The following is a 16,767-nucleotide window of genomic DNA, read 5'->3' as shown; positions in this document are numbered from 1 at the left end:
ACACGCTCAGCCCGCCACCACAAAGCCCAAGTCCCCCCCCTGCCTGCAGACACCTCAACAGAGGGGCCGGACTGACAGGCACTGCGGCTACCCCATTGCCGGGGATCTTGACACATTGGGAGGTCGATCCCGGGGCCGCGGGAACCGGGGCATACACTGACAGCCGGAGCGACCACGATTGACAGCATGCAGCTGCCTCCCACGCATCCAACTGCCCAACAACGTGCAACAACGTGCAGTAGAGGGGTCCTTCCCGCCAACCTCAACGGAGCTCCAGGGTGGCAAGCCATCTTATCGCACTACAAGTAGGAGGGGGTGGTGGGGAGTTACCTGGCGGGAAGAGGCTGCCTTACCCCTCTAACTGCAACGAGGCCAGGCACCAGCCAACACCACGGGCGGCCCTCGTACAACCCAGCTCCCCCCCACCCTGCCTAGCATGCCAAAACGTGTGACTCTGGGATCCAGCTCCCACTCTCCCAGCGCAAAGTCAAAGGCGAGCCTGCCGCATAATACAACAAAGGCGGATGGGGAGATATCCACAGGAGCAGGGGGCCGAAACCTGTGAATCCCTTTAAGGGGCCCTGAATTCCACAAATTGCAAGGTAGAAAAAGGAGGGTCACCCAACAAAGAAGTGCACAAGATGCCGCCAACCCCCCAGGCTGGGGCCTCCAATCGGCAGGTGGGAAGAAGTCCTACCAATGCATGCCAAAAGGGAGTGGGCAAGACAAACGCACTAGGGCTGGGACCACTACACGGCCCCCGGCCCCTCGTATCCATGCATCGCCATCACAGCCACCTCATATAATGAGAGGGGCACCAGAAAGCAAAGCGCAAATCACATCCACAGGATGGCCAGTGCGCCATGCACGGCTCCCAACACACAGGGGCCAGCCACCAAACTTCACTCCTCCTCAGGGCTCTGCTGCAGCCCACCAAACCCGCGGGCAGAACTCGACCACCCAGCAAGCCAACAGACATGCTCTAGCCTCACGGACCACAGGGGATCCACAACCGTAGACCCAGGGACAGCGTGCAATGCAGGAAATCCCCCTAGGAGGGCCTCCCCAAGCGGCAGCAGGCACAAACAAATAAGTGGGGATCAGGAAACTCTCCCCCTCCAGGCAAGCACACCCACTTGCTCTCCATCCTGCTGGCAAAACCAAGAATGAGACGCTTCTACACAGAGCATGGATCCACGAAGACGGATGGCACTGGCCCAGAGGGCACCAGGAGGAGGGCCAGGCACAATGGGTAGAACAGGCATGCAAAAAGAAACCAGCACCCCAACACCAGCAGACCTCCCAACACCCGCTACACCCAGTCAGCCACAGAGATCTAACAGGAATAAAGCGTAGATGGACGTCCAACCACAGCTGTAGACCATCCTGTCAGAGATGCGAGTTATTGGGCAATGGACCCAAGAAAAAAACAACACAGTACTAAACATTAAGCGCAATCTACAAGAAGTTCAAACCCACCTAACTGCGCAGGCTGAACGCATCATGGACAATGAACCATGGATCAGCATGCTGGAGGACAATTACGCAACTACGGAAACAGACCTCGACAGGGTCATAGGGTTCATAAGGAGGATGCAGAGACTTGGCGAGAAAATAGATGACCAAGAAAATTGCTCCCACCTGAACAACCTCTGGGTGGTAGGGCTGCCTGAAAACGCTGAGGGAGCGAACCTCAAGACATACATACACAACTTTCTACGTGACACCCTCAAAATAAAGAACCCACAAGACCTCACATTCGAGAGGATACACAGAGCACCTATACCCAAACCGTCACCAGATCAGCGACCTCGGATCATGACCATGCGCCTGCTCAACTTCCAGCATAAGATGCTGATCCTCAAAGCTTACAGGGCGGTAAGCCCCATCAAAATAGGGTCTGCTGACATTTGCATTTTCAATGATTACTCGCTGGATGTCTCCAGGCGCCGCAAATAATTTAACCTGATTTTCGAGGCTATGAAGGACTCAGAACTCTGTCACTACTTAAAATTCCTGGCAACTTGGTGTGTTCCAATTGACAAACAATGGCAGAGCTTTGATGACCCGGAAGCAGCATGGCACCTCCTCCACCAGCAAAGAAATAGTCACAACAAACTTTGAATGACATTCATCTGAACCCCGGCGCCCGGACCCCCGCATGCCCCCAGGCATGGAAATGGCACAAGATTAACAGACGCCCAAAAGGCTGGGGGCCACAGCGCTTAAAGCACAACCCAGGCACCGATGAACCACACAAATTCCCCAAATCCATGAACAACACCCTGGGACGCAACTTGGGACCGGACTCGCAGTTGAAATATGGATCCTGTTGAAAGATGCACTCACTGCAGATCCTACAATAATATCAAGCAACCTTGAACACGACGCTTCAGCAACCGTCCCCGGCTAGTGGAGGCAGGCTGCTGCCTTGCTAGGCCAATATGGAGGCAAGAATCATCCGACATCGGGTGTGGCATGTGGGGAGGGCGGATGCAGAATATGGTGTCACCCCCTAACCTCTTGTCCTGGCTCAAAGGCCAATTGTTGGAGCTGGACCACAGGTTAGGCCCACCCACCGTTTGAAACACATGGTTTGGGTAGAAGTTAGCAAAGATTCATGATGGAGTCATTCTGAGTGGCTCGCTCCGAGGGTGAAACAGTGGCACCAGTTCAGCACAGCCACCACACACTGTCACTAACTATGACATGACCAAAGGACAAATAGCAAGACAACTGATATGCACCCGAACAATCCATGGCACAGTAGGAAAAACACAATTAATATGGTTTTTCCTACTGTGTGCCTGGTTTATCTTGCAGGTGCGACCTTGGCGTTGGCTTGCAGCGTGCGAGATTGCAACATCGTGCCCTTGGCGGTGTGCTTTCGCCGTTCTCATTTTGCAGGGTCAGCAACCCAGTTCTTGCTCATTCAATGTTCATGGAAGCTTTTGCCTGCGGCCTACTTGGGCCTGGTGCATAGGTGGAACCGTTTGATGCAGGGCGCTTTAGTTTACGGTATCATATTGCTTTATCCTCAGTATCGTGTCCCCGTTATATTCTTCATTATGGTACATGGCTCTTAGAAGAAGCGTGAGCAAGCCTTTTTATATAAGTTCATGATGCGTCTTGCGTTTCTGCATTTTGAGAGCCTATGTGGAAAATAATAAAGATGTACGTCCGTGAGTATGTCTGTCGCCTACGTCATAGCACTGAGTATATTCTTCGTGTAGATTGGTGCGGGAGTGTCCGGTGTGTATATTTGCACAGGTGTGCTGACCGTTGGCTAGGTCGTCATGGCATCTCTAACGACGTGTAGGTTTAGTCGAGTTGGTCCGTGCCGCAGGTGTCGGCATGGACAGGGCGGGCTGCTGGGCAGGTAGATGGGCACATCCGTATGTTCCTGTACCAGGGTATTTGGTCGTCCGGTAGATAGGCAAACTCCTCTCGTGGCGGGTGTCTAAGCCGTGATCCTCTAGGCCAAGCGCGAGAGGGGAAGGGCGGGAGCCTGTTCTTCCATTCTCCCACTTCAACCCTATCAGATCACGGCTCCTTTCCACCTAAGTATCTCCCTCCCAGACACGCAACCCAAACCGCTCCCATGGAGACTCAACTTGTGCATTCTCCAATACCCCGACCTAGTGGAACAACTAGCAAAGGACACAGAGAGGTTCTGGGAAACCAATCTAGCTCACGACTACTCTGGCCATAAATGCTGGGATGCATTCTATAAGGGGTCAATGCATTTCATTATGGGTGCACAAACATAAAACGTGGGGGGAAGAAGCTGCATGCTTAACGGAGGAATATGCCAAAGTAGAGCCAACCCACAAAATAACTAGGCACACACTCCTGAAACCCACACTAAATAAACTCACCAAAATCACCCAGCTATAGGCCGACAGGGCCCAAAAATCAAATACCAGTTGGTCTCCATCATAATATGCAGAAGGCGACAAGCCCCTCAGGTCAATGGCCCTGGCCCTAAAACAAAGGCAAACAGTGCAAACAATAGTCACCATTCAAGACCATGAGGGGAAACCGCTGCTAGGGGATGCTCAGACCAATGCCAGATTCAGATAATTCTTCCAAGAACTATACACAGCCTCTGACACCCCCTCAGCCGCCCATGAAATAGATGGCTTCTTGGACTCTATACAGATCCCTAAAATCCATGCAGACCATCAAGCAGCCCTGGGGGCCGGAATCACAGTGACAGAAATATCCAATGCTATAATCGCACTATACACGGGTAAAGCCTCAGGACCCGATGGGATACCCATAGACTTCTATAAGGAGCTGGTAGAAGACTTGGCACCCCGGCTAGAGGAAGTATTCGATGAGGCAATATCTCTAGGTCACCTGTCCCAATAGATGCTTGCCACAAATATTATAGTCTTGCATAAGGTGGGAAGAGACCCGGCAGCATGCGGCTCGTACAGGCACATTTCTCTTATAAACGCGGATGCCAAGATCCTAGCGAAATGCCTGGCGAAACGCATTGAAAACACTCTCCTGAACATCATCCACAAAGACCAAACGGGTTTCATTTGGAACAGGCACTCAAGCAACAATATCAGGCGACTGCTTCATCTAATAGCTGGCGACAGGGACCATGAAGACCTCATACTAGTATTCGATGCAGAAAAGGCCTTTGACAGGGTACAATGGGAGTTCATATTCAAAGTATTGCCACGATATGGATTTCCTCCCACCTCATCCAACTGATTAAGCTACTCTATACGGGCCCCACAGCCGCCGTATTAACCAATGGCATTACATCCCCCGCTTTCAAACTACAATCGGGCACGCACCAAGGATGCCCATTGTCACCACTAATCTAGGCCTTCTCCATAGAGCCAATTGCAATCAAGCTCTGGTCCGATAGGGGATGGGCGGGCATCATGCAATGTGGAGAGGAACACAGTGTGTCCCTCCACACGGACAACATGCTGCTCTACATTAGCAACAGTCCCACAACCTTCCCATACATCCGAACACTCCTAATGGAGATTGGCCCAATGGCAGGATATAAAATGAACTTGAGTAAATCAGAGGTCATGCTGCTTTGGCCAGACATTCCCTGAGACCCTGGGGAGGCAGCCCCATTCTCTCTACAATCGCATCACATTAAATACCCTGGTATCCACATAAGTGCCTCAATGGGTGACCTCAGGGACTTAAACTATCCCCAGAAAATATCGAGCATATTCCAGGACCTAAAAAGATGGGACACCCTAAACCTCTCTCTGATTGGACGGATAAACGCTCTTAAAATGAACTTACATAGCAATGATGATTCCAGTCCGCCCGACAGCCACCTCCCTAAAAGAGTTAGACAAAGCAATTACCAAGTTCATTTGAAAAGGGAAGAAGGCTAAAATTCACCTCCCAGCCCTACAAGCCGCTAAAACGAACAAAGGACTGGCAGGCCCATCCCTCAAGGCATACTACCAAGCGGCGCAAGTGTGCTGGGTGAAACGCTGGTTGGACGCATCTGAGGACTCCAGTTGGAAGGCTATGGAAGAAGAGATGATGAAACCCCTCAACCCAATCAAAGCAATGGCCATACCACCAAAAAAGCCCACATTAAGGCAACACCCCAAAATCTGGCCCCCACTCACCCAGTGACACAGACTCAGGGCATCACAAGGGATCCAAACTAAGCACGCACCACCATGTTCCAGAATCCGGGTGGTATTATGCTACAGGCATGCATGCAGAACACACCCTAAACAGAGCCACGAGTGGGCCAACGTTAGGATAATGGACATACAGGAGGAATCGACACTGCAGACGTTCCAAGACACTCGCACAAGACTTGGTCTAGGGATGGGCGACTGGCTCACATGCCACACTATCTGCACCATGATTAGGTGCCACACTGCACATCCCCTTTCGCCCCAGCCCCCATTCCCTGGGAGACTGAGATGAAGCTACACTTTGATTCCTTCCCACACCTTTGCACATTCTATCAAATGGCAATCCTGAACAATCAGGGACACAATTACACCCTGGCACGCAACTGTTCTGAAGACCTGGGGACACAAATAGAAATAGCGGACATCCTAAAGTACTTCACCGTCATACCATTAAGTACCACCAACCTCAGAAATAGAGAGATTCAATATAAAATTGTACAGTGGCTATATCTCATCCCATCTATGCCGCATCGGATGGGGATCTCCCAATCAAACAAATGCTGGAGAGAATGCAGCTCCCAAGGCACAAAGGGACATATTATCTGGCAATGCCCCAAGATCGCCCGCTACTGGAGGGACGTAAATAAGCAGATAGGTGAAATCAGAGAGGCCACTGTCACTTTCACACCCGGGGTAATGCTCTTGTGCGGGAGGCAGACGACTGGCACGAAGATGGGCTCACCTGTAAACTTATAGGCCTACTTTGTTTACAGCGAGGAAACTCCTCATAACCCACTGGAAAGCCAAAGATCCCCCTACAGCCGCCAAGTAAACTACACTCCTGGCAAAAATATGTAATATGGAATGAGTGGCTCTCGCACAACAACAGTCCCTAAATCCCCTATGAGCACTAAGAGTGACAAATTCAGAGAACTGACTGACCCATTGACATAGACAGGGTGAGTGATGGAGACCCTATTCCACATAACCCAGAAGTACCACTGGCACCCAAACACTAGACAAAATGGATCAAGGCTAGGAAACTGGGCGCCCAACCACACAAAGACTGAACTGTTAGAATTTACTGTACCAACATGTATGTAACTTTACTCTTAAAAGCCAATAAAAAGTATTTACAAAAAAAAATGGGCATTTCATTTATTTCAAATATGGACACTTCGAGTGGGAATACACATGGATATTTTTTATTTTTGTTTTAATTTTTATTCTGAAAAGTGTGTTTTGTTTCTCCTTCAGTAATATGTCAGGCGATCCCAGCAGGACAAAAGGAGGGAGATGTAGGAGAAGAGATACTGGAGATGTGTAGGGAGAGATAAGGGAGATGTAGTGACACTGTATGAAAGGCAGTAAGTGGGACATGAAATTACTTTCAGTGGAGGCAGTAAAGTGAATGCAAAATTCAGGCAACAAATGGGAATGCACATAAAGAGCGCCTAAAATGATTCACTTCAGGGTGAATAGACCATCTGTCCAGCTTGCACTGTATTCACCTATTAACATAATTAACAATCAACACTGCCCAGTAAATGATAATTTACCCATAACCAAGCAGTGCAAAATGCGACAGATGAAATGTCAAAATAATGTGCCGCTTTAATGTGCAAGCAATTTGCTGGCTGTGATTCAGTGTGCAAGCTATCAGAAGACGCATGTACTCTGGTGAACAGTTACATTGTTCAGAGGAAGTGTTGTTGCAAATGTAAAGAAATCAACTCAGATGATATGTAGACGTCAGAGGAAAGGGCAGGTTGTAGTTTGAGTGACAGGGCTAACATATAAATTTAGAAGACAGATGAGGTGGAGTTAGTCTTTTTGTCCAGAGGAGACCAGGAGTGCAGCTGTCAGCAGAGAGAGCAGAGCCGTGCAGTGCGGAGAGGCAAGATTCTCAAAGGCAGCACTCTGAGAAGATGGGTCAGAGAGAGGTTGCAACCTTCTATCTGGGTTGCCTGAAAACGGGGGTTGCGGCACAGCTTTATCCTGGCAAGACAACAAAGAACCTTGCTCATATTTGATATGTGTATATTTGTGATAATTGAGGCGCACGTGTGCGAATGTACTCTGAGATTGCCAGGAAAGTGTTATTTTCATGTAAAAGAATTCAGCATCTTTCAAATGTCATTTGGGGAAATTGTAATTTATACTAAACGTGGCTCTTGTCAAATGTTCATGACCCAAGGTCGCAGTGGGTGAAACTTACATTGTGTCCTCATGTTGAAATGTCTCTCTGACTGTTTATTTTTGCTCAGTTATATTCCCATGACTATTGGTGTCGCTATTCAATGTTGCTGTTTTACAATCGGTAAATTCATAAATGATAAATGCACATTTTAAAAGTTACCGTGTGTCTTGATACATTATTCACGGTAACTGGGTTGCATCATATGTTTACTGTGGGTTTATAGATAGACAAATTGTTTGAGTGCGATGTCTCGGCTGTGCATGCTGACAAGTGAGCAGATCTGTCAAAGACAGTAGTCCAGTTTAGTAGATAAGTGACTGGAATGATGGTTCGCTGTCAAGTTCATCCAGGTACAAAGTCTGCTATATTGCGCTTCCAGTTGACCCTAAAAAGAATACATAGTGAGGAGTGGGGTCTTGTCACATCATATAGGGCATCACTATAAATATGTGTTAATACTATTTTACCACTATTTTACCACAGAACTAAAATACTAAAATACCACCTAAATTATGTAATAGCCCTCTGACAAAACCCCTAACAGGGAACACCTAAGCACATAAAATAACAAACACAGATACAATTGACCTGTATCAACCACATAAACATATGATAATTGTACAGAAAATGTATGGTCAACAGATACAGCTATAACAATAACTGCGTCTACCACAACAACCAATGATAAGCTGAAAAGCATTGACATGCACATGCTCGTTATAGCCGTGGTTATAGAGAAGCCTCACCACGTTGAGTGTTATTACACGTGGCAAAGACACATCCATAAACAATCAACATGCTATTTGCTTGTGTGTAGCTGCAGCTGCACAGAGTGCCACTTTGAGCTGTGGGTAGCAACATCATGCACCAGGTGGGTGCAGGGTAGCCGCAGGTACACATGCCAGCCATTGCTGTGGCTAGGTATGATCCTAAAAGCACCAATCTCCTTTTTTGTATAGCAATGGTTATAAGATTTAATTTAATTTAAATACGCTCTCGTAACCGCGGCTATCACATGTCCACGAACACTCGACGTACCATTTGCTGGTATATAGCCACAGCAGCACAAGGGTAGCAATGGTGCACAATGGGTGGGTGCTGGGTAGCCACAGTTATTAGATTAAAAAAATAATCAATGACTGAAATCGGAATGACGAAAGAGTCAGTAGTGATACAATGGCAGTTAAAATGTGTCACTAAAGTATATGACTGCTCATTGAGTTATATAAAGTAACATGTTTAATACCCAGAGGTTTCTAAGCGTAGACATGGGAATCGAACATGTGTTGCTACATGTTGTCTTGCTTCCAAGGCAATTGCGTTGCCTCTGAGCTGTCCTCCCGAGAGGAATACATAGTATTTAGGATACAGAACATGGGGTTAACTTGGCTGCATGCAAACAAGTTCATATAAATTAGTATCCTTTTATCTGTAAAGAAAGAAAACTCAATTATTTAAAGAACACACTTTATGACTCAATACATTTGTGTCCCTCATATATAGTACAATAAATACACACTATAAGATACAACATTGTTCTATTTGCACATACTAATCATTGGGTCACTGGGAAAAAAATCCAACTTAGATTTTTTTAAAAAACATTCTTCTGGAGGGTCTGCCACATAATGGGCTGCAGCCTTATTCAACTTACATGTGGTCTTCCCTCTTCACCAGAGCTGTGAGCTGCAGTTGTGCAGAATCAACCTCAATACATTAAAGGTGATACCACCAACAGCCACATTCTTGAAACACCTGCAGCAGTGGAGCACTCCATTTGAAGAGTCATCCGAAATGCTAGACAGGTTAATAAGGAGGCTTTTCATGAAGTGTCTACAGATGTGCTGTTCCCATCTCCAGCAGTACCACTTGCATGAGCGAGAGGCCTTGCAGGATATTTTCTTTCCAATGCCAATGCATTTGCAAGAAATCTTCATCCACTTCATCCCAATGTTGTGTACCAAAGTTTGCTTGGAATTAGAACAAGAGTGAATAGGGTAGAATAAGTATGCCTGGAAAACAAGGGACAGCAAACAATCACACAGGAAGACGCACTAGTGCTTTAAATAAATATTGTCCCAATGTTTCAGTTACGAGAATAATGTGCTGCCTATACCCAACTTGGCTTCTCTCAGGAGATGCCACACTAGACCATTGAGAAATGACTCTCTCCAAACATAATGTACATTGTCATCACAAATTCAATAACCCAGTAGGGGTACAATAAATGTATAAAAAGTTTTACTATAATCAATAAACATCTATATATATATATAAAACAAAGTTGTGTTTGTTTGTGGGTTTGTATGTAGTGTTCTTGGGTATGTAACTACTCATGAACGGTGCGGTCTGGTGTCATGAATTTGGAATGGAATATTCTGTATTTCATTGCCAAATTAATGCAAATATTTCTGGCTCGGTAGACCATCATGTTCCAGAGATAATCTTTTTTGTTTTTCTACTGTTTCCAGGCATTACGTTTTGTTTGTGGTGTTACACCACCATCTACAGGTCATATGTAGGAAGTGCTCATCATCGTGCATTGAACCAAAAACATGTTTAACATGCAGAAGACGGAAGATCTCAAGACCATGAAGCTGATACAATTCAACATGCTTTGAGACAGAACAATGAAAGTCCTGAAGAACCTGAAGCAAATCTTACTAATCTGAGAATGTGTGCTGCTAAAAAAACAAAGCAACAGAACTGCTGAGACAACTGAAACACAAATTGCTGTGAAGGGAATTAGTGCTGCTGAACACCAAAGTCATGAAACTGCTCAAGAAACTCAAGCAACATTTACTGATCTGAGAATTTGTGCTGCTAAAAATGGAGCAATGAAAATGCTGAAGAAACTGAGGGAGACTTAGCGACCACAAATTTAAAAATCTGAGAATTGAAATCCTGTGCGAAGCTCGGTAGTTAAGCTAGTACATATATAAACTGAGTGAGAACAAACAAGGGACATTATGCTAAGGAATTACAATCGAGTCAATGGGGTAGGTTAAGTAAACTTGGATAAGATGGGAAACAAAACAGTCACACAGATAGAAACAGCACCCATGACCAATCAGGATACCTGAGATTCCAAAGACAAGATATATACCACACCCAAAAAAAGAATGTTATATTCATCATTTTCAAACCGTCCTTTTTAGTGAACAATGTCCCCTCCCAAAGCTTAGGAACATCAGTAGTGATCAACAACCTGTTACGGGTGCACTAGGAAAATGAATGTAGAAACGCAATACCTCCTCCACAACCACCTCCTTCCACTCTTACATTTTGAATATGGGTTGGCCTTTCACTGGAGTTAACTGTACACCATCTGATGCAAGTCTTTCAGGATGATATGAACGATGCAGCTACAAGAAAAGACAAAAATAACTAAATTAATAAAATAAACTTGCAAAACACCATCAACTATAGTAATTCACAGTACTCTGAACACACCTAAAAGTACTGCATAGTGAAAGTGCATTAACATTACAATAAATACAATAAAATAAAGGTTGAGCGTCACTAACATGAATACAAAAACTAAATACCTGCATATAAATGCCATTGATTGACAAATCCTACTGTGTATGTCTATGTTAGTGAAAGTTCAAAAATACATAAATAAAATACATGCAACCAAAAAAAGAGCAGATGGAAAAAATTATAATGAACACCAGCTGATTGCAGTGGTTAATATAACTAAGGTTTATAGTCATAATGTCGAAAAAAAAATGTCGACAGACAAAAATGTCGAAAAAAAAATGTCGAAAATAATAATGTCGACATCCTATACTTATAATGTAAAAAGTCATTTTTTCGAAAAAAAAATGTCGACATTTTTTTTTTTGACATTATGACTATAAACCCTTAAAACTATCAACACCTCACCCAACACCCCCCTGCCACCCCCCCACACCCCCCCTAACCACCCTTTCACCCCTCATACTCAACACATACCAATTATATATTTATTTATTTATTTATTTATTCAATATATAAATAACCTAAAAAAGGATCATTTACTATGGGGGGTCCCCCCCCAACCCCCCCTCACCCAACACCCCCCTGCCACCCCCCCACACCCCCCCAACCACCCTTTCACCCCTCATACTCAACACATAACAATTATATATTTATTTATTTATTTAGTCAATAATTAAATAAATAAAAATAGTATCATTTACTATGGGGGGGTTCCCCCCCCCAACCCCCCCTCACCCAACACCCCCCTGCCACCCCCCTACGCCCCCCCAACCACCCCTCATACTCAACACATCTTATATATATATATATTTATTTATTTATTCATACAATAAATTACATTTCGAAAAAATATCGAAAAATGTCGACATTTTTGTTTGTCGACATTATTGTTTTTCGACATTTATTTGTCGACATTTTGACTGTCGACATTTTGAATGTCGACATTATGACTGCACGCCATAACTAACACACACAACACTGCAAATAAACCTTCAAATATGTTAATATTTTTTTACACTTAATTTGACAACAGCCACACTCTTGCCATGTGCACACTGTGAGTTCTCCAATCAAAAGGAGAACATTGCAGAAAATGGTGGTTAATACCACAAAAAGAGTATCATATACTAATACAACTACTAAAATGCATGACAAACTTTCACCACAACCTATCACAGACAACACCACAAATAGAAACAACCAATCACAAACAATCACACTCACTTTTTATCCCTGCCCAGCAGCTCTCATAACTATGGCTACCACACACACTCAAACTCTTGATGTGCCATTTGCTGGTATATATGGTATATAGGCATGGCTGCACAGGGTACTACCGTTGTTTACACATAAGGGCTACCTCCATCTCCGATAGGAACTGGAGTAAGGGCATACATTAATACCTACAAATGTGTTCCTACCAGGAATTTATATGCATCTTATTTTGACTATTATTTACTTTGAATGAGCTGGGCCATAGCCACACCTCTCACAGTGGTGCCAAATCTGCTGTAAGAAATCATACATTGATCCTACAGATGCATAAACCAGTCAAACAAATTAATACAACAAATGGTTTATAAAAAGATACAGAATTTATTTAATCATTATTTAATGCATCAAAAGAAGTCATATAGAGTGAGAATTACTCAAACATAACAAATGTACATTTAAAAAATACTAAAACATAGTAGAAAAAGAACAACACAACAACACCTGAAATATAGGCTGACAGAAAAGGCTAAATGGTCAAATCCCTGGATACCCAAAATAGGATATCTATGACAAGCCTAGTCTCAGTCTAGTCTAAAGTTATTAAAGGTCGGAAGCAGACAATGAATGTCACTAAAACATCACAGGTCTACGTACAATGGTGTGCCTGTATCCAGCATAGGTATGCCCTACAGAAAGCTAAGAGCAAAACTGCTACTTTCCATCTAATCACAATCATGTCAATGCAGCATAAAAGAGGCACATCCCACACGTTTTGGCGGGATATATAAATCTTTGCCATCATCAGGACAAGGAAAGATGAATGACCATGTGAACAGAAAGATTTGTTTTTGAAAACAGTGTTAGGGCGAATTCTCCAGAAAGGTTAATTTCCCTTACATACTGAGTCCCTCATCTAGGATTTATTTTTCACCTGGTAAGAGTGTGAACCTTTTTTCCCACTCTTATATGTGTTTTTGCTATGTGTAGTTCATTATTTTTGTGCTCATGGACTATTGAGTCTCACCTACTCCATAAGCATCATCCTTTTACTATGTGTCACACGCTGAGGGAGCAAACCTCAAGACATACATACACAACTTTCTACGTGACACCCTCAAAATAGAGAACCCACAAGACCTCACATTCGAGAGGATACACAGAGCACCTATACCCAAACCGTTGTCATGATCTCTGCTTCCAAAAGGTCAGGGTTTTCCCAACTCCCTTGGAAGCAGATCCATAACCCAGGTTCCGAGTGCCAACCAGTCCCAATTGGTACCTTTTGGACCCAGTCCTGATGCCAGTGGCACCAGGCTCATAAATATGCCCAGTCCCAGCGCTGGAAGCGCCGGGCTCATAATGCTTGGGTGGATTTACCTGCAGCAGACCATGCTGCTTACTTGCCTGCCAGTTGAGCCTCTGATCCTCTTCTGTTTGGAACTACTTTTCCTGTTGGGTGGGGCAGGAGCCACTCCCTAGATTCAGAACACTGGAACTCTTCTGGAAAGCAGGAACTCGTTTCTTACCTAGGCGTGGCTGTGGAAGGAGACACCTAAGCACTACAGGAGGCTATTTAAACCACACCCGATGGATGAATCTTGCTTTGCGTTATTCTGCATCCTCTGCAGCAGAACGCTCATCGTGTCTTCTGCATCTGATCCTGGGCCTAAGGAAAAAGGCTTACCATCCTGAATCCAGTCTTCAGCAACACCTATAAAGACAAGAAAGAACAGGTTAGCATTACGGTCTTCAGTGACAGCTCTTCACTTACCTGGTCCATCGGCTGTCACCAACGCCTCGCGCTGCATTCCGGCATCTGAAAGACAAAAGCTTACCAACTCTTCGCACGCTCCGGAGGCCTTCGGCGCTGCATCCCGCATCTGAAAGACAAAACAAGGTGCGTTTAAAGACATTGGGGAACTTTAATACTCACGTGCCATTACTCCTTTCCACATCTAACCCAGTGGGTATTCCGGCACCCTGCAGCCACTCCGAACTTGTACCTGCAAAATAAAAAGACAGTTAGAGCGCATCGTGAAGCAGGCAACAAGCGCTTACTTACGTGCTTCCAGGTGCTTCTATTCATCACACGGGCTCCATCTCCAACTCACTTCAGCCCGTCATCCGCCATCGCCGGAACCCTGCAAAACAAGAAACATCATTACTAAAGACATTAGAATTACTCGAAACTTACCGTTCGTGCAGTAAACGACGGACAGCAGTCCTCTGAAGTCAAGAGGCCTGCTCCCCTTATCCAGTGAAGAAACTGGTTACAGCACCCTGCCCCGAGGCAGATGGAGAGCACGGCGTTCACTTACCTAAGGTGAGAGCGTTAACCTTTGGGGTTCTACAGGAGAAGAGAAAGGGAAGAAGAGAGAGACATTCAATAACCCAGTTCCTTAATCCCATATTTTCTATCTGCAGACATCTAACCCTTCAAGTCAGACATGCAGTGCACAGAGGTCCAGCCCAAAGAGCCAGCCGTGTGTTACACATCACCTTTGCAGATACGGTATACGCCCAGTCAAGACCGGCGCCTCTACGGGAATCAGGTGAGCGTTACAACCGTCACCAGATCAGCGACCTCGGATCATGACCATGCGCCTGCTCAACTTCCAGCATAAGATGCTGATCCTCAAAGCTTACAGGGCGGTAAGCCCCATCAAAATAGGGTCTGCTGACATTTGCATTTTCAATGACTACTCGCTGGATGTCTCCAGGCGCCGCAAAGAATTTAACCTGATTTTCGAGGCTATGAAGGACTCAGAACTCTGTCACTACTTAAAATTCCTGGCAACTTGGTGTGTTCAAATTGACAAACAATGGCAGAGCTTTGATGACCCGGAAGCAGCATGGCACCTCCTCCACCAGCAAAGAAATAGTCACAACAAACTTTGAATGACATTCATCTGAACCCCGGCGCCCGGACCCCCGCATGCCCCCAGGCATGGAAATGGCACAAGATCAACAGACGCCCAAAAGGCTGGGGGCCACAGCGCTGAAAGCACAACCCAGGCACCGATGAACCACACAAATTCCCCAAATCCATGAACAACACCCTGGGACGCAACTTGGGACCGGACTCGCAGTTGAAATATGGATCCTGTTGAAAGATGCACTCACTGCAGATCCTACAATAATATCAAGCAACCTTGAACACGATGCTTCAGCAACCGTCCCCGGCTAGCGGAGGCAGGCTGCTGCCTTGCTAGGCCAATATGGAGGCAAGAATCATCCGACATCGGGTGTGGCATGTGGGGAGGGCGGATGCAGAATATGGTGTCACCCCCTCACCTCTTGTCCTGGCTCAAAGGCCAATTGTTGGAGCTGGACCACAGGTTAGGCCCACCCACCGTTTGAAACACATGGTTTGGGTAGAAGTTAGCAAAGATTCATGATGGAGTCATTCTGAGTGGCTCGCTCCGAGGGTGAAACAGTGGCACCAGTTCAGCACAGCCACCACACACTGTCACAAACTATGACATGACCAAAGGACAAATAGCAAGACAACTGATATGCACCCGAACAATCCATGGCACAGTAGGAAAAACACAATTAATATTGTTTTTCCTACTGTGTGCCTGGTTTATCTTGCCAGTGCGACCTTGGCGTTGGCTTGCAGCGTGCGAGATTGCAACATCGTGCCCTTGGCGGTGTGCTTTCGCCGTGCTCATTTTGCAGGGTCAGCAACCCAGTTCTTGCTCATTCAATGTTCATGGAAGCTTTTGCCTGTGGCCTACTTGGGCCTGGTGCATAGGTGGAACCGTTTGATGCAGGGCGCTTTAGGTTACGGTATCATATTGCTTTATCCTCAGTATCGTGTCCCCGTTATATTCTTCATTATGGTACATGGCTCTTAGAAGAAGCGTGAGCAAGCCTTTTTATATAAGTTGATGATGCGTCTTGCGTTTCTGCATTTTGAGAGCCTATGTGGAAAATAATAAAGATGTACGTCCGTGAGTATGTCTGTCGCCTACGTCATAGCACTGAGTATATTCTTCGTGTAGATTGGTGCGGGAGTGTCCGGTGTGTATATTTGCACAGGTGTGCTGACCGTTGGCTAGGTCGTCATGGCATCTCTAACGATGTGTAGGTTTAGTCGAGTTGGTCCGTGCCGCAGGTGTCGGCATGGACAGGGCGGGCTGCTGGGCAGGTAGATGGGCACATCCGTATGTTCCTGTACAAGGGTATTTGGTCATCCGGTAGATAGGCAAACTCCTCTCGTGG

The sequence above is a fragment of the Ambystoma mexicanum genome, chromosome 2p (genome assembly GCF_040938575.1).
Source record: "Ambystoma mexicanum isolate Mex_15411 chromosome 2p, UKY_AmexF1_1, whole genome shotgun sequence".
NCBI lineage: Eukaryota > Metazoa > Chordata > Amphibia > Caudata > Ambystomatidae > Ambystoma > Ambystoma mexicanum.
This window is presented reverse-complemented; position numbering follows the sequence as displayed.